General features: G+C 46.0%; 1 protein-coding gene and 1 long non-coding RNA gene across 2 annotated transcripts in view; one reads left to right on the top strand and one right to left on the bottom strand.

Annotated features, from left to right (window-relative positions):
• Nucleotides 1-21,761, bottom strand: part of LOC149361862 (uncharacterized) — a 105,385-nt gene that overhangs the window by 65,228 nt on the left and 18,396 nt on the right. The gene's annotated exons all lie outside the window — the stretch shown is intronic.
• LOC149361863 (uncharacterized) lies at nucleotides 9,503-14,335 on the top strand. Its single transcript, XR_016288451.1, has 3 exons — nucleotides 9,503-9,827; nucleotides 11,912-12,019; nucleotides 14,229-14,335. It is a non-coding gene; the product is annotated as an uncharacterized LOC149361863 (long non-coding RNA).

Genomic DNA, 21,761 nt, shown 5'->3' with positions numbered 1-21,761 from the left:
TAACAAAACACGGCGGAGCTCGCATGCATTCATCACTGGGGTTGTTCAGACGTATAATGGCCTGGACCGCGAATGTTTGCTTCTACAAGCAGTTAATCCCATCCTGGATGAGATCGAAGCTCTACACACACCACGCGCCCCACAAATAGGGACCTGCTTAAGACAAGACTTGAGCTGACAAGAATACTGGGCAGTGTGATGTGGACGATAGTGCCTTTACTGGCATCACCTAAAAGGAAGAGACATACGAAATTTTTAATGGTGGTGAAACCATGGTAATGAGCATTATCAGCGTTAGCTCCTCCACTTTGGGAGTTTGCAATAGTTGCGTGTAGCGGACTAGAGGCGGCTAACACTGGTGATTATGTGACGACTGTGCTTCTGTTTGGGGAAGGTCATGAGTGCTTTCTGCTGTGAGAAATGTCTCGGAACGAGCGGTGAGTGTCTTGTCGTGCAGCGCGTTTGCTCGCACCGTCCAGGGAGCGTTCGCTCTCTATTTGAGAGAGAGAGAGAGAGAAAACTTTATTGCACAAGGAATTCGGGGCACGCCCCAGGGTCCCCGCACGACCCCATTGCACTTAAGTGTTTATGTTCCTAAGGTCCACAACACTGGCAGCCCGGCCGGTTGCGATCGTCTGCATGGCCGGGTCCTCCGAGCGCAGCAGGGTCTCTCAGTCCTCCCAGGTCTTGAGGTTCTCTAGGTCCCGCGGGGGAGGGTCCGCCGGGCAGAGGGACAGGATGTTGAGGGAAGAGGCGAAGGGTTCTGGGCATAGGGCGCATGCCGGAGTGGGGAAGGAGGGATGATAGTGGGCTAGGGTAAGGGGTGAGGGAAGAGAGTGTGTCTGTAGTCTGCGCCAGAGCGTTGCGTGTTTGTTATCTAGGGAGGGGTGGGACCCGCCACACGTTTGTGGCCCTAGCCTGCCGCGTACCAGCAGCGATCAGAGCAAGACGCTCCCTTTCAGCTGCGTTCATTGCCCTTCCGCAACGAGAGTCGTGTTTCAAGACGCCGCTGACGGCTGTATCTTAACTGCCGCAGCTGTTGCTCCACAGGCGCACAGCATGCGGCGTCCTCCACTCACTGCAGGACGTGGCGCCGCCCGTGTTCGCGCCGAGCCCGCGCAGGGACCTTGACTGAACTAATCTTTCTCTCTCTCGAACACTCTAAAACAGCGAACACTCTAAACACTTGCGAACAGCGAACACTAAAAATTTTTAAAAAATAGGCTTTTGGGGACAAAATTATGGCGCTTGCGGCATACCATTGCTGGCGGACACCAGGAAACCAGTGAATCGTCTTAACTAATGTAAGCTGGTAAACTATTTTTTATAATTTTTAACTAGTAGAGTGAGGCTCCTAGTTGCATTGAGAGATTTGTAGGCTGTCGTTAGTAATAGTCATATCAGTTCGAAAATTTTGAAAACGCCTTTGGCCCTGTGGCTCGACAAAATTTGGCTTTTTCGACTAGTTACGTTCACTGGATTGGATGCTTTGCCTTCATGCTTTAGAAAGCGCATGCATTTTGGCACGATGAAGCCCAATATTTCCGAGCCACAGCGGCGATAGTAAACGCGTTTTCGAAATTTTAGAAACTGATATGACTGTTACTAACGACCGGCTACAAACCTTTGGTTGCAACTAGTTTCCTAGCTCTACCTAAAAATTATTTAAAAAATTTTAACCAGCTTACTGCTTAAGAAGATTCAACGGTTTTCTGGTGTCCGCCTACACTCTTAATACTATGACTCAAAACCCATATTTTTACCCCGAAAAGCCCATTTTTTTTTAATTTCTGAAAGTGTTTGCTGAAACACCCGATATAATTTCATGTCGATCTGCGTTTTACTAGTGTTCTTAGTTACATCACATAATCGTGATGCCCCCTACATGTACAACACTTTTGCCTCGATTTCAACTTTTCCACCTCAAAGCTCACCTTTGCTGCCCTCTTTTTATGGCCAGGAAATCACAGTTGTCGCGACACGGTCAGCCGGCAACCAAGGCCCACACCTTGGCTGACACCAAGCCGGCAACCAATGGTGACAGAGTAAGGAAGGACACACACACACGGCGCAGAGCTTACAATGTTATTAGAAGCATTACATGTAGACGGGAACAAGCCACAGCAGGGGGTATTATGTGCAGATAAAATGCTCCATGCGCGGTATCGTACACCCGTTGCAACGATTCCGAAGGCAAGGAAAAAAAAAGAAGGAATCACTTCAAGTGCCATAGTGATTCACTTTCAATAAATTTTATACCAGAGGACAAAAATGTACGGCAAAAAAAATGCCAAGAAAGGCAAAGAGAGTGAAACATGCTAAAAGATGGATACGAAGGGTGGTACCAATAAGTAATAACTGTAAAAGTGGAGGATGCAAACCATCAAAACGAACCTGGAACAAAGCTAAAATCGATTGGGCGTGAAGGATGGAAGCGGCAAATAACTAGAGAAAGGTGCAGGTTAGGATGCACTTGTCTGAGATTGACATCTAAAAAAACTTCTAAAAACGCGAGTTTATATATATATATATATATATATATATATATATGACGGTATTACCGACGGCGTGCTCACACGTATTCTTGACGATTCAGAAGGCATTCAGAATGGTCAGCTTCAGGCTCATTTTATTCACCTTAACTTCCGCTGTGCTCATGTGCTCTCCATGAGGACTGACACTTAAGCATGCTTCCTTTAAAGATCCCAGTTTTTGACTACTTGCGAGGCATAAAACTTTAGCTCCAGAACTTTTCCGTATGGTGCTTCCTGCCGCATCTCTTGTTGTTCGCTTTCCCCATAGGCTCGGTCAGGACGCGAACAACGACTTGGCGTCTCATGAATCCACTTTCGTTCCATTTTTCATCACTTTAATTCATTGCCAAGTAATTTTATTCCGGCTGCAACAACGAGACATGCTTCGCTGCTTCCTCTCTGGGTATTTTCATTTTAATGCGCCCTCAAATATTGTCCTGCCTGTGGCTATTAGGCCACGCTGATTTTCCTCGTTCCTCAACGCTCTTTCCAGCCTATCTCTAAAGGCGTTATGCCAAAGTCGCTGAAGACGCTTTACTGGCCGAGTGTTCCTATTCAGCAGTGATGTCTTACACTCCTTTAGTGTCGAGTTTCACGTGCCTATTGAACGGGCAACAGGCTCAACTTGTGAAGCGGTAATAGTCTCCTGCTGGTATCATAATAACGTCAACCACTGTAATGGAAACATTTCGTGACGCACCACCAATGAATAACTAATCACAAAGAACCTTTACCTATGTCCACTTGCAAATATCATCACATTCCGTGTTATTTTGACCGGGCTTCTCTGGTGCGTTTTTCTACGGCGCATTACTTCTCTGGGGCTTACTTGTCTTTATGAGAAGTTTTCTTTACGAGACCACTGGACTCTCACCCTCTCTCTGAAGAAACTCATCTAGGCGCCTGGTCGAAACGTTCTGATTGGTGGTGTGTGACGAAGGTCGTGCTCAAGTTTTTACGCGAAACACACCTGTACACCCGTAAGTGACCGCCTGTGCACGACCTACATGGTTTACACAGTTTACACAGTTTACATTTGTGTTTTCATACAGACCCTACTCTACTATGTGTTAATGACATGTGTCGGTGTGTGTGTTCAAGACATAAACTTCACGTGCGTGTACTTTCCGCGACGAGAGTGCCAGTCAGTGTGTGTGTGTGTGTGTGGACACCACTCATGAAACTCATTGTATTATGCCATCATAACCTTCATTCGCACTTTCCCTTTCCTCCCCTTCCCTTTCCCCAGTGTGGAGTAGCAGGCCAGGGCTATGTTACCAACGGCCGACCTCTCCTCTTTTTCGTATCATTAAAATTCCTTTCTCTCTCTCTCTACTTGTCTGGATCGCAAACGTAGTGCTCCGGCACTTATCAGATTTCTAGTGACTTATGCCGAACGAGCAATAGGTTGCGGCAGATCCATCACTCCCTCGTTACCGCAGTACTCAGAGTGGTCGCTGCCGATCCTCACTTTTGTTTTTTTTTTAGTGCGAAAGCACTACTTCACAAGGTCTAACCGGCTCACCTAGTTTGTGTGAAGCTTTACCTTGAGGGTGACCTTCGCCAAATCATAAAAAAAAATTCGCTGTGGCTTAGCTTTGTTAAGCCCGGTTATTGCGAAAGCAATATCCGTACCTACGCCATGGTTATATAATCCAATCCAATGCAATCCAATCCAATCTAATCCAATCCAATCCAATCCATTCCAATCCAATGCAATCTAATCTAATGTCATCTAATCTAATTTAATCCAATCCAATCCAGTCCAATCCAATCTAATGCAATCAAGGTCAAATGAAGGTCAATGGTGGTCACCGGCCGCGGCACGGCAAAGGCGTGAAAGTGCAAGTAGTATTGCTTTCGCAATAAAAAGAATAAAATAAATATTGCCGCTGATGGGATTCCAAGCCACGAAGACGCGAACAAAGGAGCTTCGCTGGCCACTGCGCGAGAGCACTATACTATCACCGCAACCGATCACACCTCGCGTTAAAATGAAACTATCACGCAGCGCATTGCATACCCTTCGTTTTCATGAACTAATACTACTATCGAACTAATATTGTAGCCAGACGTGCCCACGACCCAACAAAGCCAGACGAAGAGCCCACCAGACTAAACATATGCTTTCGTACGTCCACTTGGTTTAACTGGATTAAAACTTTGGCAGTCTTTTTTTTCATAATAATTCAGTTTCTTTATATCCGCTCGAGTGGTGAATTTGTGACAGCTGCACTTTTACGAAATGTATTAAAATATTTTCGGTGGAGTGGCTACTGAATTGGTCGACTGCAAGGCCACCGAGTCACTATCACAGTGAGGGGAGCGCCCGCCCTCACAACTTGCATTTCTTCAGCAATTTTAAAAATATACAGGTTTAGAAGTCACCTGGAATACTTCCATAAGCTGCCCTAAATTGCACTCGGCCATTGTTAACGAAGAAGAGGAATGAGGGGCTCGTTGTAAATATGACAGCAGCCAACAGCCACAGAAACCAAGGGACACAGGGGATTTTTTTTTTTAAATTTATTTATTTTGTGGTGTTGATCAAATTAGAATATTACTGAATATTTCATCGCTTAAAGCTATTTGATTAGAAAAGCAGAAGAAAAAACAACCACATGCCGCCGGTGGGATCCGAACCCACGAACTCCGAATTACGCGTCCGGTGCTCTATCTCTGAGCTACGGCGACGGCTGTCAAACCTTCTGCTTTCGGGGGTATTTATGTTTACAAGTAGCCTAACCTTGAGAGTGTTCTTCAGCGCCACCCACGTTCATAAGCGGCGGACGTAGAACGTCGTAAGGTTACCGCAGGTGTGACGTAGAACGTCATCGAACGGAGAGGGTGGAAGCTGTGTGAGAACCCTCTTATGCTTCCTATGGCATCAAGGCTGCCAGAATCGAGGCCCTCGCTAAGCAATTAAGCAAACAAGGAAGGGGATTGAGGGGCTCGTTGTAAATATGACAGAAGCCAGCAGCCACAGAAACCAAGGGGCACAGGGGATTTTTTTAAATTTATTAATTTTGTGGTGTTGATCAATTTAGAATATTACTGAATATGTCATCGCTTAAAGCTAATTGTTTAGAAAAGCAGAAGAAAAAACAACCACATGCCGCCGGTGGGATCCGAACCCACGACCTCCGAATTACGCGAATTACGCGTCCGGTGCTCTATCTCTGAGCTACGGCGACGGCTGTCAAACCTTCTGCTTTCGGGGGTATTTATGTTTACAAGTAGCCTAACCTTGAGAGTGTTCATCAGCGCCACCCACGTTCATAGGAAGCATAAGAGCGCCACCCATGCCATAGGAAGCATAAGAGGGTTCTCACACAGCTTCCAGCCTCTCCGTTCGATGACGTTCTACGTCACACCTGCGGTAACTCAGCACGTTCTACGTCCGCCGCTTATGAACGTGGGCGGCGCTGATGAACACTCTCAAGGTTAGGCTACTTGTAAACATAAATACCCCCGAAAGCAGAAGGTTTGACAGCCGTCGCCGTAGCTCTGAGGTAGAGCACCGGACGCGTAATTCGGAGGTCGTGGGTTCGGATCCCACCGGCGGCATGTGGTTGTTTTTCTTCTGCTTTTCTAATCAATTAGCTTTAAGCGATGACATATTAAGTAATATTCTAAATTGATCAACACCACAAAATAAATAAATTTAAAAAAAAATACCCTGTGCCCCTTGGTTTCTGTGGCTGTTGGCTTCTGTCATATTTACAACGAGCCCCTCATTCCCCTTCCTTGTTTGCTTAATTGCTTAGCGAGGACCTCGATTCTGGCAGCCTTGATGCCATAGGAAGCATAAGGGGGTTCTCACACAGCTTCCACCCTCTCCGTTCGATGACATTCTACGTCACACCTGCGGTAACTCAGGACGTTCTACGTCCGCCGCTGATGAACGTGGGCGGCGCTGATGAACACTCTCAAGGTTAGGCTACTTGTAAACATAAATACCCCCGAAAGCAGAAGGTTTGACAGCCGTCGCCGTAGCTCATAGGTAGAGCACCGGACGCGTAATTCGGAGGTCGTGGGTTCGGATCCCACCGGCGGCATGTGGTTGTTTTTCTTCTGCTTTTCTAATCAATTAGCTTTAACCGATGACATATTCAGTAATATTCTAAATTGATCAACACCACAAAATAAATAAATTAAAAAAAATCCCCTGTGCCCCTTGGTTTCTGTGGCTGTTGGCTTCTGTCATTGTTAACGAAGGACTGTTTAAGGTGAAATGAGAAAAATAATCCGAAAAACTTTCTCGATGCGCGTTTTTATGCCGATAGTTTCTATGCCGATACTTGATACCCACTCGACTATTGCTGCGGGGCCGCATCTTGCTTATGCCATAGATAAAGGTTGTCCTATCTGAGCTATAGTGACGTCCAAGAGTCACGTGCGGATTGTGCCACAAGTGAACAATGCAGTAGTTTTACGTGCGTCGACAGTGTGCTACCACGAGGCTGACTGATTTTCAGCTTTTCTTCTAAGGGAGGAGACACCTATGACCTAGTTTTGAACTTAACTATGACACACATTTTCATTACATAGCTTGATTGGGAAAGTTTTGCGCAGAGGAGTGTTCGTGAGCAGTGGTCAGGACTGAAATTTCCTTTTTAAAGTGCATTGCATTTACAGTGCATTTTTCAAATCTTTCTATCCAGGCGATTCAAAATGGAACGCGGTACCTCATCCACCATCATAATATGCCTGTTACGCTCCCAGTGTCAAGCGACCTGTGCATCTATTTCGTTGTTCAACAAACTGAACTTTACAGTGCAGACATCATCATGGGACTCTACAATAATGGCAAAATGTAAGTAATTTAAATATTTGGTTGTGGGCTATGATTTCGTGATGAGCCTCTCGTGATTGCTTAGTGCAAATCACAGAAAAATGTCTGCAGATGGTTTGCTTTCAGCATTTAATTTATAGGCGCTGGTGTTCAAGTATTCCTACGAAGTGAATGCGCTTAAAAAAGAAGTTAGATCTCCTATGTTTCGTTTCTGTGCAACTGTTCCTTGCGTATTGTCAACGAAAATTTAGAAGTTCCTCTTTTTTTTGGTTTTTTTATAATCGAATAGAAAGGAAAAGAAAGCAGCCATTCATGTCGGCGGTGCGATTCGAACGCATGACCTCCGCATGCCGTGTACGGTGCCCTAACTGACCTCGGCGGCGCTATCAAACCTTCTACTTTCGAGTGCATTGTGTAGCGTGCGACCTAATCTTAAGAGTGTTCACCAGCGCCACCCCCGTGCATAGCAGAGGGTATGGAACGTACTTACCACCGCAAGTGAGACATGAAACGTGATCGAACGGTGAGGATGGCAGTTGTGTGAGGACCCTTGGCAAAAAAAAGTGCAGAACCGAGGCCCTCGTAAAGCAATTAAACGCACAAAGGCAGGCAGTACATTTCAGTATAACATGTTGTCTTGCTATTGGGAGTTATTCTTCAAGCATGAAAAATTGCTCAAAAACCGCACGCACACGACAGCTCGCCCCGTGTCTTGCGTGCGTGCGTGTGTGTGTGTGGGCGGTAGGGGGGGGGGGGATAAGTGCGTTTGTGCGCTTTTTACCCGAGTAACTCGGGAAAGCTCGGGTGGTAACTCGGGTCTCTAGGCAACGCCACAAGATTGCACGGTGACAAGGTTCTTGGTCGGTGTTGGTGAGCGTATGAGTGCTTCACCACTAATACCTGAATCATATTTACAGGAAACTTATTACATTAGGGGTTGAGAATACGAAAGCACAAATGTTGGAGGTCCACTCGGCCTGCTTCCGTGATTTCTGCTAGCCTCCGGTACTGCATTTTCTCCTACTTATTTCTGTGGTTACCCTCTCCGCTTGGGGCGATATTCCACTACGGTACACAGACGCGGCGTTGATTTTGGCTCCATTCCAGCCTCATACGCGAAGGCTGCCTAGGCACGTGTGCACACAACCAAGCGCACCTTGCAACTGCCACCAACCCCACCACCATAGTAGCCAATGTGACCTGACCAGCGCACCTGTCAACTGTCTCGTGACGACTTCGATGACAAATCAGCGATCAGCCATGTCACGTGACCTTGCGATGTAATCACTGTTTTGACCAACTGGTAATTTTTATGACTAACCAACCCGTGGTTCCTTAGGACTAAGTACGACGTGTTTTTTCAGCTCTCAGGCTTCTAATGCTTCATTGCATTTTGAAGCCTGCGTGCTGCGATGAGCTGAGAAAAGCATTTTGTAGCAGTAGGTTAAAGCGTTGTTTCCCTTATCCCTTTATTCTTCACGCTACAGGCAACTGTGCCTGCAAAAACATGGAACAGCGCTTTATAACGGATATCTGGTTAAATACATACGCAGCAGTTAACATATTTAACGCAAAGTCAAACACAACTTCGGGGTCTAGCGCCTTAACTTGGACAATATTTGGTCGCTGGGGACGCGAAAGCTGATTTTGACAAAACAACAAACTTGTTCATTGTTCCTTTTCAATTAAATTTTTAAAAGTTTGCTTTTTTGAATTGTGACCGTTAAAGACGTTGATATTTCTTTATTTGCTTTTTCTCAGTATCTACCTCGGAGTGAATCCTGGTCGGTGGATGTAGTCGCAAATGCTTCCAAGACTGACCTAAGTTACACAGGAGCACAATTTTTTTCAATAAAAATTCTATTGGATCAGGCCCACTTCTTTTATATTGTAATTGGTTTAAGCCTGCCATACATAGTTATAAGGGCTCAGGCAACACTCATTTTGTGCTGTTTAAAGCCTCGCCATATATTTCTTATGTAATGTCAAGCTCATTTTGTAAAGTCTGCCCTTATAGGATTGAATAGCTTTGTTTGGTGCCTCGTTTCATGTAGGCCTTTCATTCAGATTTCACCGCATTTTAATGCGCATCGCATTTACCCCTCTGAAGCCACTGGAACGGGCCTGGAAAATTTTAAATTTGCGAGTGAGGCTGATCGGGATAGTTGGTAATTCAAGGCAGCGAGGATGACAGCACAGCGCAACTTTCTGACACGGCTAAAGAAATGACGAACCAAAACGGGGGGTTTTTCAGATTTTGTTTCTCTCTGTCGAAAAACTACGCTGTGTTGTGGTTCTGTGCTGAAGATGGCGACAACCTACTCAATGATGGTTATATCCCCGTGAAACTCATTAACAGGTGTTTTTGCTCGAAATGTTTTCTAGGGTGAAAGGAAGAGCGACCCTTACGTTCTTTTATTGGTTCAAGGAGAACGAAACAGATGGAGTGGCTGTGACGAATGCAGAACCAGACGATTTCGAGGACCTGAACTCAAAACGTAAGGAATATTAAAAAAAAACTGACAAACGCACACTGCGCTTTATTTTCTAGTGGTAATGTGGGTGAAACTGAGCCTGTCAAGTGGAACATATAAAATGAGTGTGGTGCGCTCCGCACGCATTCGGGCTCTAGGTGTTCAGCCACGGAATGAATTTGTAAGGTGACTATGCTCCAAGGAAGCATGCTTTCACGTACTGTTAAAGCCAGCTGTCTCCCTCGTGCACAAATACGCCTGTCAGAGGTGACAATGATTATGCAACACAGCAATGGAGTGTGCTGCACTGCACACGCTCTCGTGCGCTGGAGTTGAGCCACAGAATATTTTAATGTGGCTATGCTCAAACGAAGCGCGCTTTAACATACTGCAAATGTCTGCTGTCTCCCTCGTGCACAAAGGTGCCTGTCAGCGCAGAAAAGGAATTTGGTACGGCTTAAATGATTGTGCTGCAATGCGCACATAAAGAAGCGCTTCGCAGTGTACTGTTCCGAGTTTCGTACATTGAGAGTGTTACACGTTACACTGCGTTATAATGCGCCAGTCGCAATGATGCGGCGCACATCAAGAGGTAGATATAGGAAACGTTAGCACCACGTAGACCTTCGGGCTCGGAGATAGTGGATAAGATGGACTTAACCGTGATGGAAACGAGTAAAATAAAGGTGCGTGGTTACAGGTGCAGTTCAAGGAAGAAAATGCTACCAGGGCTAGGCAACTTTCATACAAAAGCCTTTCAATACTAAATGGGATTTGGAAAGTGTGCACTGTATGGAGATATACTGTACGGCTTCACAACAAGGCATGACAAGTAAAGACCTAAGCTTTCATTTAGCGCAGTTTTCTTTCTTGAACTCCCCCTGAACGTGCATTGAGCAATTTTTAGTTTCAAATATAGGACGCAAATGCGTAGAAACATCTTCAGCGCTTCGCCACCCCCCCTTCCCAAAACAAAAATAGAAGCACCGGCCACATGAACGGTTTACAAACAAGAGAGTATTTGACGGCTCCAGAATGCATTCGAAAATTGTGAGTGACGAGCAATTGTGACCAGTGTATGGCTTAAGCACAATGAGGAGCACTGCTGGCTCAACAAACGCTTCATTATCGGTTGGTGGTTTAATTGTAACACTCCAATACCGGCACAGGCAAATCGTAAACATCAGTGAATTACCTTCGTAGGCACACTCGAAACGCGATCACTTAAACAGATTGTTTTAACATGGCTGAATGCTGCTCTGAGCCCTGTTCGTATTAAAGGGATTGTTTGTAGCCTTAACAATGCATTTTTTTTTGGTCGCTTACGTGTGATCCTTTCAGGGAACTCCAGTTCTGTTGTGCTGGGTTGAGTTGGGTTTAGTAGCGCATAAGTATCTAAGGCTACCATGCACCAAGCTCGACGAGTAGAAAAATTGTTTTCCGAAGAACTTCAAAAAAATTGAGTAATTAATGGTGCTGCTGAGGGCCTAAAAAGTTAGTTCGTGCTATCTATTAATGAAAAAAGAAGGTATTTTAGAAATGGCTAATAGTAAAATCATTAAAAAAGATGAGGTAACCTCAACGACCATTTTTTGCTGCGCAAGAATCTCGAGGCTCCCTACAAATCGAATAAAGACCTCAGCCTTCTCAGGAATGAGAAATTGGCTGAAATGTGCCAAACAATGAAGTGATGCACTCGGTCAGAATTCAGAGTCCCTCCAGAAAGCCTGCTTTTGTTAAAAAGCTGTAAACATAAGAAATATCAACAATTACATTATCACCTAAGAGCAACATCGCGTGACAGGGAATGCATTCATTGTGAAATTGTGTGAAGGACTTATTTCTTCGTTTTTAGAGTTTTGAACTAAGAATAAAATATGGTTAAGTGTGAGCTCGTATCCACATCTTTCATAATGAGGTTTGTCTTGTTTCGTCTGTCAAACATTGTGTGTAAGGTGTGTGTGTTTAATGCGAAGACGACATAAAATTACTTGCATAAGACGCTCACGGTGCCCACAGGTTTTCCATTCACACAGGACAGGCCTTAGAATGTGTAGTCTATTGTTTGCCTCGTACTCCCGTACAGCCCAACATTGTAATCTTTCCAGGAACTGCCTACGTACTTATGTACTCCCTAAACCAAACCTGCCTACTCGTGAAGATACCAAAAGGAAGATTTGAGAAGCAGGAAAGTCTGGACTGGGATGACGAAAAGCGTATGTATTTTTTTTATGCCTGCAGGTAGCAAATTACAATGTTGAGTTCTAGCCACCGCGGTGGCTACGTGGTTACGGCTCTCGGCTGCTGACTCGAAAGACGCGGGTTCGACCCCGGCCACGGCGGTCGAATTTCGTTGGAGGAGAAATTCTAGAGGCCCGTGTACTGTGCGATGTCAGTGTACGTTCAAGAACCCCAGGTGGTCGAAATTTCCGGAGCCCTTCACTACGGCGCCTCTCATAGCCTGAGTCGCTTTGGGACGATAAACACCGAAAAAACCAAACCTGAACAAGGCGGAGTTCTCTCGCCGGCTGCTGCCTGCACGCAGGAAAGATACGCCGCAGGCCGGAATCTGCATCTCATGAAAGCCATTCGACATTGCACTCAAATGATCACTGTTGTGTTTGTTTGCAAACACGACAGAGGAAATTGAGCGATGTTTTTAGGTGAAATTACAAGCCTCAAAAGCGCTGTGTTATGCAATGCCAGCTGATGAATAGTAAAATATACGGCTGCGGTTAGCGAAAGTAAAAAAAAAAATAGTTTTAAAAGTGGTTCTTGCATGACATGTAAGAGAATTTTACGAGTACAAAGGCTTGACTTATAACCATCAGGAATGATGTTATAAACGTGAACCAGCGGACCTGACGCTGGAATATGTTAAAGATAGAGTGGCCAAAAAGCTATTGCTTGACCTACCCAAATTCGTGGGAATGCTTGCGAAAAAAATTACAGGATCGCACGTAAGCCTGCGTAAGAGCGGGAATGAGAAAGCGTTTCCCTGTCCTCTCCTTCCACCTCAATGTTTATTTTTTTATTCATTTACTTTATTATTTATTTATTTACTGATACTGCAGGCCAAAAACTGGCCCTAGCAGGAGGGGCAATACAGCAAAAAGTGTGACAATGCAAAACAACAATAAACACTAACGAAAAATAATGCTGGGTGTAGCAGTGTTACTGAAACAAGTACATTCTGGCACCAGCACAATAACTAACAAACCATGAAGACCAGCACATGTGAAATGCATTCATTTTGGAATTATTATGTTTACTTTTCGTTTTTTGTATTTTCGCGATATGATTGTGCGATATGAGTGCACGTTAAAGAACCTAAGGTGTTCGAAATTTCCGGAGCCCTTCACTACGGCGTATAGCTTGAGTCGCTTTGGGACGTTAACCTTCTATAAACCATAAACTGTACCATAGGGGGCAACAGTAACAGACCTCCCCACTCCACGTTCCCACCCGGGTCGCTTTGCATAGGGGCGCCACCTGACAAAGCACTTCTAGTGTCGAAAAGGGTCCACTGCGCCGGTCTCGACACCAGAAGTTTTTTTCATGTGGCATCTCCCCCCCCCCCCGCAGAGTGGCAGGGGCCGGAACTTGGAGGAGGGTTCTATAACTTTTGGCCCCGATGGTACGTACGTACAGGTCAATCACACTTGGAACAGGGCTCCGCGTGGCTGCGCGCACGGTGGCACCAGTGGCAAACCCGTGCAAGGGGGCAGATGACACGAAGCACCACGTCGAGGTCCCTCTTCTCGCGCGCGACTCTGCATTGATTCATGAATGGGTTAGATGCAATGGCATTCCGCAGGTACGTGGCCACCCGGATCCGTGTTCCCTCTTAGTGTGGTTGGCCCTGCACATGTCCCTGAAGTCTGCTTTGTGGCAGGTGGCCCACCTTACACCGAGTTGCGGGCAGCCTGCCATGTGTGTACACCTGGCACACCTCCATATGGGTGAAGCCCTGGGTGCCGGGTACACCTGAATGGAGATCGTCAAGTTAACTGCCTTCAGGAGACTTTAGATCAGAGGAGTCTGTGGCAAAAGCGTTTAGGTCAAATGCATTTAGATCAACGGCCATTAGAGTAATATGGTTAAGATTTTTCCGGTGAAGACCTTCATTGTAAACGCCTTCCGGGTAAAGGCGGTTGGAAAGAAGGAATTTAGGTCAAATTCCTCTAGCACGTAAGGTCCATAAGGTTCCACAAACCGTAGCTAGTGCTCCCGCATGATGTTCCGGGCTTAGGCATGCTAAATAGTCTGCTGTTGTTTCTTTTATGTCAGACATCTGCTTACAGCGGTATACACCTTTACAACGGTATACACCTATGGCAGCGGTTCATGAGCGACGGCTTTTCGTCCTAACAGGCGAAGACAATGACGTGTCTAAATATTTATATTGCTAAAATTTCGTTCCAGATCCTTACTGTGCCCTTTTGATAAACGAGGCTTTTATTGACGATATCCCTTGGGAATGCACAGATACCTTCAATAGAAAATGCCCTTCTCTGGGAACTCAAGTTAACAATGAGCGATGCCGCTCACCGCGAGGCTAGTAACCATTGTCTGTACTTTTCCCTGCTGCCAATAAACGCACTTTTGAAATAAATACTGTTCGCGAAATATTTTTGCTTCTTACTACTCGAGAATTTCCCACACAGTTTCCAACCACTTCAAGCCACCAACGCAAAGGTTCGCGTCCTGTAGCCGCATAATGCGAAAGGTCCAGCTCCCGTCATGAGGCAAGTTGCCTGCAAAATTTGCCGGCGTGTGCCGCTATCAATGCAGCTCCCTCGTAACCATCCCGCGCGCCACAATGTGGCACAGCTTTGAATCATCCGGTCAGTAGGCACTTGCTGCTGCTTCAAAGCAGAGGTGAGCGCGGGACGTTCAGTAAACCAGCTTGTTTCCAAGCGGAACTGGTAAGTAATGGTACGAGAAAATGTATGCGGAACGTCGACACGGTAAACTCGGACTGAACGCACCCGAAAAGGCACGCATAGTGAACTGTCGTCCAAAGCAAGTGTGACGTCCAGCTTTTGCTAGTAATGGCAATAAAAAGCCTCTGGAAATGCTGCAGTGTGATGACTCCGTCGCTTCCAACGCCATCTATGGGTTGCTACCGGCCACCTTACTTACTTACCTCCTTATACTAAAGTAAATATAGGATGGTTCCTAATTTGTGCACTAGTCTGCGTAACCCACTGCAAAACCTGTTTTCGAAAGCCTCTCTCAGATGGCATTTGCTTGCGCACGCACTCCCGTTCGGTCATAGGGCAGGCAAGAGGCAACAGAATACTGTCAGCGGGAGCTAAAAATAGAAGCCGTGAAGCCGGTAATAAAGTTTCTGCCGCTACTGCAACACTTTGGGCTATGAAGGTAAGACCATAATGGTCCATGAACCATGGACACTTTGGAGTAAACGGCAACTGTGGTATCTGAGGAGTGTGTCAGATGACGCATCACCTCCTCAACAGGAATGGGAGGCATCAAAATAGGAAAGGTTTACAACCGTTCTTGGTATTTCTAGCGGAGCTGTCAGCCTCATGCGCAACAGGAAGAGCTGCGAATAAGAAAAGTTGATTGGATCAAAAAAACTGAAAAGACATGCAGATAATTACTAGAAACTTATTCTAGACAAGTAAAGGTGGCAAGGTAGTAGGGGACGGGATAGCTTCTAAAAACGTTCGCAGGGACATATGATTAGGTTATGTGATGGCAATGCGGCAGCATTAGAGGCTGATGATGGCTTTGCACCGAATGTTGTGTCATTCTTTCACAGTTGTGCTTCCGAACCCCTACACACTGTAATCACAATCACGCATATATATTGGAGTGAAAAGGTAGAAAGCTGTCCGATAGGGCACTCCCTTTCATGAGGGAGTGGCGTAGGGTACAGCGTACACCCTTCTTTAGTATTTTCGGTTTTGAGTGCACGTATGTCTGTACAACCAGATCTCTCGTCGGGTCGTCTAACTGGTGGTTAGATATTTCCCTGAAAGCGCTAGAAAGGTAGATGGGCGGACGAGATTGACCAGCTTGCGGGTATAGGGTGGCTGCAGCTGGAGAAGGAGAGGGTTAATTGGGGAGACTTCAGAGAGGTCTTTGCCCTGCTGTGGGTGTAGTCAGCATGATGATGATGATGATGCAGATATGTAGAGGTGGCGACACGGACGCAATGAAGATACAACGTAACATATAGTTGACACTTCCGGTCTCGTGCCGTCATGTTTAGCTCTGAGATTTACGTTAGCGCCGACGCATTTTTATGCGAAGCATACTACTTTAGCTACCACTTCAGCCCTTCACCGTGGTTATGCGCCTCCAAATCACGTGATACATGACGTCACACCACGTGACACGATGACGTCACGACAGTGGAGAAACGGGGGCCCACCTCGCGCCGTCGCTGTGGTTGTGCGCCTCCAAATCACGTGACACGACGTCACACCACGTGACACGATGACGTCACGACAGTGCAGAAACGGGGGCCCACCTCGCGCCGTCGCTGTGGTTGTGCGCCTCCAAATCACGTGATAAATGACGTCACACCACGTGACTTGATGACGTCACGACAGTGGAGAAACGGGGGCCCACCTCGCGCCGTCGTTGTGGTTGTGCGCCTCCAAATTACGCGACACGATGCTGCTTCGCATTCTCCAGGCTTAACCAAGTTAAGCATCAGCCATTTTTTTTCTCAGTGAGGCTTCTAATGCTATCGTAACACAAAAGACGACAAGCGAGCTCTTGAAAAGTTGTTGTACCTAAGGCTAAACTTGGGGGGCCTTTTTAACCACAGTCTTGAAAATGAAACTTCGATGATACCTGCTGTAGTGTCTACAATGAGCGCCTGATGTTCTTGCGATTTTGCCGCCAGAACTGGGTTTGAACCAGTTATATTACGCTGATACGGTATGTAGGCGTCATCACCGATGCAACGACGGCGTAGAGGTCGAGCATCCGCCTCGCGTGCTAGAGGTCCGGGTTTAGAATCCCGGTGCCGTGCAGTTCTCCACCGGATTAAAAAAAAACTGCCTGTCGAAAGAATTGCATAACCCTCAGTCCCCAGCGGCTACGGAGCAAACTGTCCAAGGCGGCGGTGAGAGTCGTGACAAAACGGGAGGTCTGAGTCTGAGAATCTCTGGCTTCGAACAGGCCGCCATTGGAAACTGAACCTGGCAATGTTGCACGCTAGAACATTATCCATTGAGGCTAGTCTAGCGGTGCTGTTAGAGCAGCCAGCGGGTATTAAATCGGACACCATAGGGCTTAGTGAGGTTGGGGCAGATGAGGCGTGTACAGTGCTAAAGGGCGGGCATGTACTGTGCTATCGTGTACAAAGGAGAATTGTTTGTGGGATTTCTGATTCATCGAGATATAGGTGATGACGTAGAGGAACTCTATAGAATTAACGAGAGGGCGGCAGTTATTGTAATTAAGCTTAATAAGAGGTACAAAGTGTGGCCTTTTCTCCACGACGCATTTATCCGCCCTTTTCCAGTGTAGTGCTGAGACATCCTTCACAGGAAATGCAGTTTTATGACAGATAAACAACTTCACATTGTGTGATGCATGTCGCCCTCATCGTTGGCTGCTAAATTGTAGATTTTACCGTTTGTTGGTAGTAAACTTAATTTTGAGATGGTAAATATTATGCTGGACCAGGTTTTCGTTCCCAAAAAAAGCTTAGTGTTTACACCAGTATCAAACCACTGGGGTATATCTTTATTTTTCTTGTGGGTGCACATACCTGCGAGGGGGTACCCAAAAGAAACCGGACTTATTTTTGTTTGAACTTATTTGTTCACATTCTAAGCACAGACCTTCAATCTCCTTCAAAGTATTCCCCACTTGCAATGATACGCTTGTCGAATCTTTCATTCCATTTTTCAAAACATTCTTCAAATTCATCTTTTGTGATGCTTCACAGTGCCTCTGTCGTTTTTTTATTGACCTCAGTAACATCAGCGAAACGCTTTCCATTCACCTATTTTTTTATTCTAGGAAACAAAGAAAGTAGCACGGGGTAACGGTCGGGAGAGTATGAGGGTTGAGGAATAGGGGTCATAAAATTTTTGGTCCTAAATTGTCGTAGAGACAGGGCTGCGTGAGCAGGGGCATTGCCATGATGGAAAAACCAGTCACCCGACCGCCACAAATCTGGCCGCTTCCACCGCACACTGCTGCCCAATCTTTTCAAAAAATCCCAGTAGAAAGCTTGGCTAACTGCCTGACCCAGCGGAAGAAAATCTCAATGAACGACTCCTCTCACGTCGAAAAAGAAATCAGCATTGTTTTGAGGTTTGGTTTCACCTGACGAGCTTTCTTGAGGCGAGGTGAATTTGAAGTTTTCCATTGGCATGATTGTTGCTTTGATTCAGGATTCGATTCAGGAACACTTGAGTTGTCCCCATAGCATCGTCCTTGTACGTCTTTCTTAATATTTCAAGAGTTTCCATTCAACTTTTTCCGAGCAAAAATCAGAATTTCACTGGCGCACGCTGTTCACGAAAATCAGCCATTGCAAAAACGACATTCACACAAAACAGTCGTCACTCTAAAACTCTCCCTAAACTATTCTGACCTCCTTCAACGACGGCACTCGGCTTACTCACTCTGTAATGTTCGTTCTAAGCACTCCTAGTGGCAAAACGCGGTACCACAGAAGCTTTGCCGACCAAAAAATTTAGTCCGGTTTCTTTTGGGTACCCCCTCGTATATTTAAGCTCGTGCTGAAGTCCCGAGGTAAGTGCCGGATACGCTTCGCGGTGTCAGCACAGATTTCTCGTAGATATGCTGCATTGCACAGACAATTCAAATTATTTTCTATTAAGCAACTCCGAGATCGGATGGGCCAAAGACCAGAAAAGTATGGAAATCTACACAGAACTGGTTCGGAATGCTGGAAGATGCTATATTTGGATACGTGAAGGAGTTAAATTTTTTGCTGGGATGGAGAAGGCATTCAGCCTGCATATTTGGAGGCTTCTTCTGTGATTGCCTTTCTTACTGAGGAAACGCGCGCTGTAAAGTATTGATAGTACTACAAAGTAACCTGAGAACATCTCAATGCCTCCTACATTGTGGATCCAAAAGCTCACACCGCAGCAGCTCCCTACCCCCGTCTCAATTTTTACAGGACTTAATGAACGCCAAAACACAGCCCACATCAAAGAGCTCATTATGCGTGCCGTGGACAATGATAAGTAAACATACAGAGATCCATGGCTACCATAAACGCACAGTTAAGTTCTGATGGCATGTCTCAGTTCGAAGAGTATCGAGAGAGCGACGCCATGCACGCATGACATGCTTCGTCTAAATTCAAGGTAACAGGGAACAGGTGAACCCTTCGTCATGTGGTCAGCTGAAAAATTGCGCGTAATGTACACGCCTGCTCGAAGAACCAAAAGCATGCATTGCATGGCTTGAGACAAAAGTGTACGAACGAAACAACGACGGAAAATTCGCAGTCCCTCAGAGATGTCGAGACACTACTTCAAAATGCTGCAGACGACTCGGGCAACATTTTATTGTTCGTCGTTTGAAAAGCGGTATTTGTCTAAAAACATTTATACCATAGAGCCTCATACCTAGCCTTTGAACGGAACAAAAGAGTTTTTCACAAGCGGCTGGATGACAAAAGGTCGTTCAGGGCGCTTCATAGGAGCCTAGGAATGTTTTGAGCACAAGATATGCTAGAGCGACATGACAATCCTTCTTGCAGGACTTCCTCCCGCGAGACTTGACGCTGACTTTGGTCCGGGCACCCTTTAAGGCGCTTTGCATACAGCTGTGTCCAAGTCAGACTCAGGGGTTCTTCTAAGAGTCCGCTTAGCGCTAATTTCTTCGTTTCATAGCGATTTTAACATCATTCGCCTTGCAAATAGGATGCTTTCTTATGACATGGAGTGACCGCAGGACAGGATATTTCACAAAGCAATCAAATTGGTTCCTCGTCTTGGAGGTAGATTTCCCACAGACCGTAACTAGTGCTACCGCACGATGTTCCGCGCTTATCCATGCTTAACCGTCTGCTACTTTTTTATTCTGTCAGACATCTGCATAGACAGCAGTCCCCACCTTTTCAGCTTGTTTTCCACTCTATAAAGAACGCCATATCTTGCAGCAGCCTTCTTCAGATGTTCTCCGAAATTTTCTATCCTATGTTCTCATGAATGTAGTACTTTCATAGACTGCTGCTTGCCTCTCGTTCTCGCGACAATTTCAAGGAGAGCCTCTTTGGGGCTTGAACAGGTGCCGCTTTTTCCCAGCGGGCCGTGACGGCATTTTTTGGCAGTGACGCATGCGAACTGATTGTGAGCATCCACAAGCCACAAACTACGACAAGCGGTCGGAACAAAGGCGGGGAAAAGGCAGGGAGAGTTTTGTAATCATTTTAATCACGTGGTTACACAGTGCTTTACTACTACCGCAGCGGTTCAGGAGTGACGGCTTTTCGTCCTAACAGATGAAGACAATCACGCGTGAAAAAAATATTTACACGGCTGAAATTTCGTTCCAGATCCTTACTGTGCCCTTTTGATAAACGAGGCTTTTATTGACGATATCCCTCGGGAATGCACAGATACCTTCTATAGAAAATGCCATTCTCTGTGAACTCAAGTTAACAATCAGCGATGCCGCTCACCGCGAGGCTAGTAACCATTGTCTGTACTTTTCTCTTCTGCCAATACACGCACTTTTGAAATAAATACTGTTTGGGAAGTATTTTTGCTTCTTACTACTCGAGAATTTCCCACACAGTTTCCAACCACTTCAAGCCACCAACGCAAAGGTTCGCGTCCTGTAGCAGCATAATGCGAAAGGTCCAGCTCCCGTCATAAGGCAAGTTGCCTGCAAAATTTGCCGGCGTGTGCCGCTATCAATGCAGCTCCCTCGTAACCATCCCGCGCTCCACAATGTGGCACAGCTTTGAATCATCCGGTCAGTAGGCACTTGCTGCTGCTTCAAAGCAGGGGTGAGCGCGGGACGTCCAGTAAACCAGCTTGTTTCCAAGCGGAACTGGTAAGTAATGGTACGGAGAAAATGTATCCGGAACGTCGACACGGTAAACTCGGACTGAACGCACCCGAAAAGGCGCGCGTAGTGAACTGTGGTCCAAAGCAAGTGTGACGTCCAGCTTTTACTACTAATGGCAATAAAAAGCCTCTGGAAATGCTGCAGTGTGATGATTCTGGCGCTTCCAACTCCATCTATGGGTTGCCACTGGCCGCCTTACTTACCTCCTTATACTAAAATATATATAGGATGGTTCCTAATTTGTGCACTACTCTGCGTAACCCACTGCAAAACCTGTTTTCGAAAGCCTCTCTCAGATGGCATTGGCTTGGGCACGCACTCCCGTACGGTCATAGGGCAGGCAAGAGGCAACAGAATACTGTCAACGGGAGCTAAAAATCGAAGCCGTGAAGCCGGTAATAAAGTTTCTGCCGCTACTGCAACAGTTTGGCCTATGAAGGTAAGACCATAATTGTCCATGAACCATGGACACTTTGGAGTAAACGGCAACTGTGGTATCTGAGGAGTGTGTCAGATGACGCATCACCTCCTCAACGGGAATGGGAGGCATGAAAATAGGAAAGGTTTACAACCGTTCTTGGTATTTCTGACGGAGCTGTCAGCCTCATGCGCAACAGGAAGAGCTCAGAATAAGAAGAATAGTTGATTGGATCAAAAAAACTGAAAAGACATGCACATAATTACTAGAAACTTATTCTAGAAAAGTAAAGGTGGCAAGGTAGTAGGGGATGGGATAGCTTCTAAAAACGTTCACAGGGACATATGATTAGGTTATGTGATGGCAATGCGGCAGCATTAGAGGCTGATAATGGCTTTGCACCGAATGTTGTGTCATTCTTTCACAGTTGTGCTTCCGAACCCCTACACACTGTAATCACAATCACGCATATATATTGCAGTGAAGAGGTA

This window comes from Amblyomma mixtum, chromosome 2 (genome assembly GCF_055824585.1).
Source record: "Amblyomma mixtum isolate Tamu chromosome 2, ASM5582458v1, whole genome shotgun sequence".
NCBI lineage: Eukaryota > Metazoa > Arthropoda > Arachnida > Ixodida > Ixodidae > Amblyomma > Amblyomma mixtum.
The sequence above is the reverse complement of the archived record's forward strand: the minus strand, read 5'-3'. Positions and strand labels throughout refer to the sequence as shown.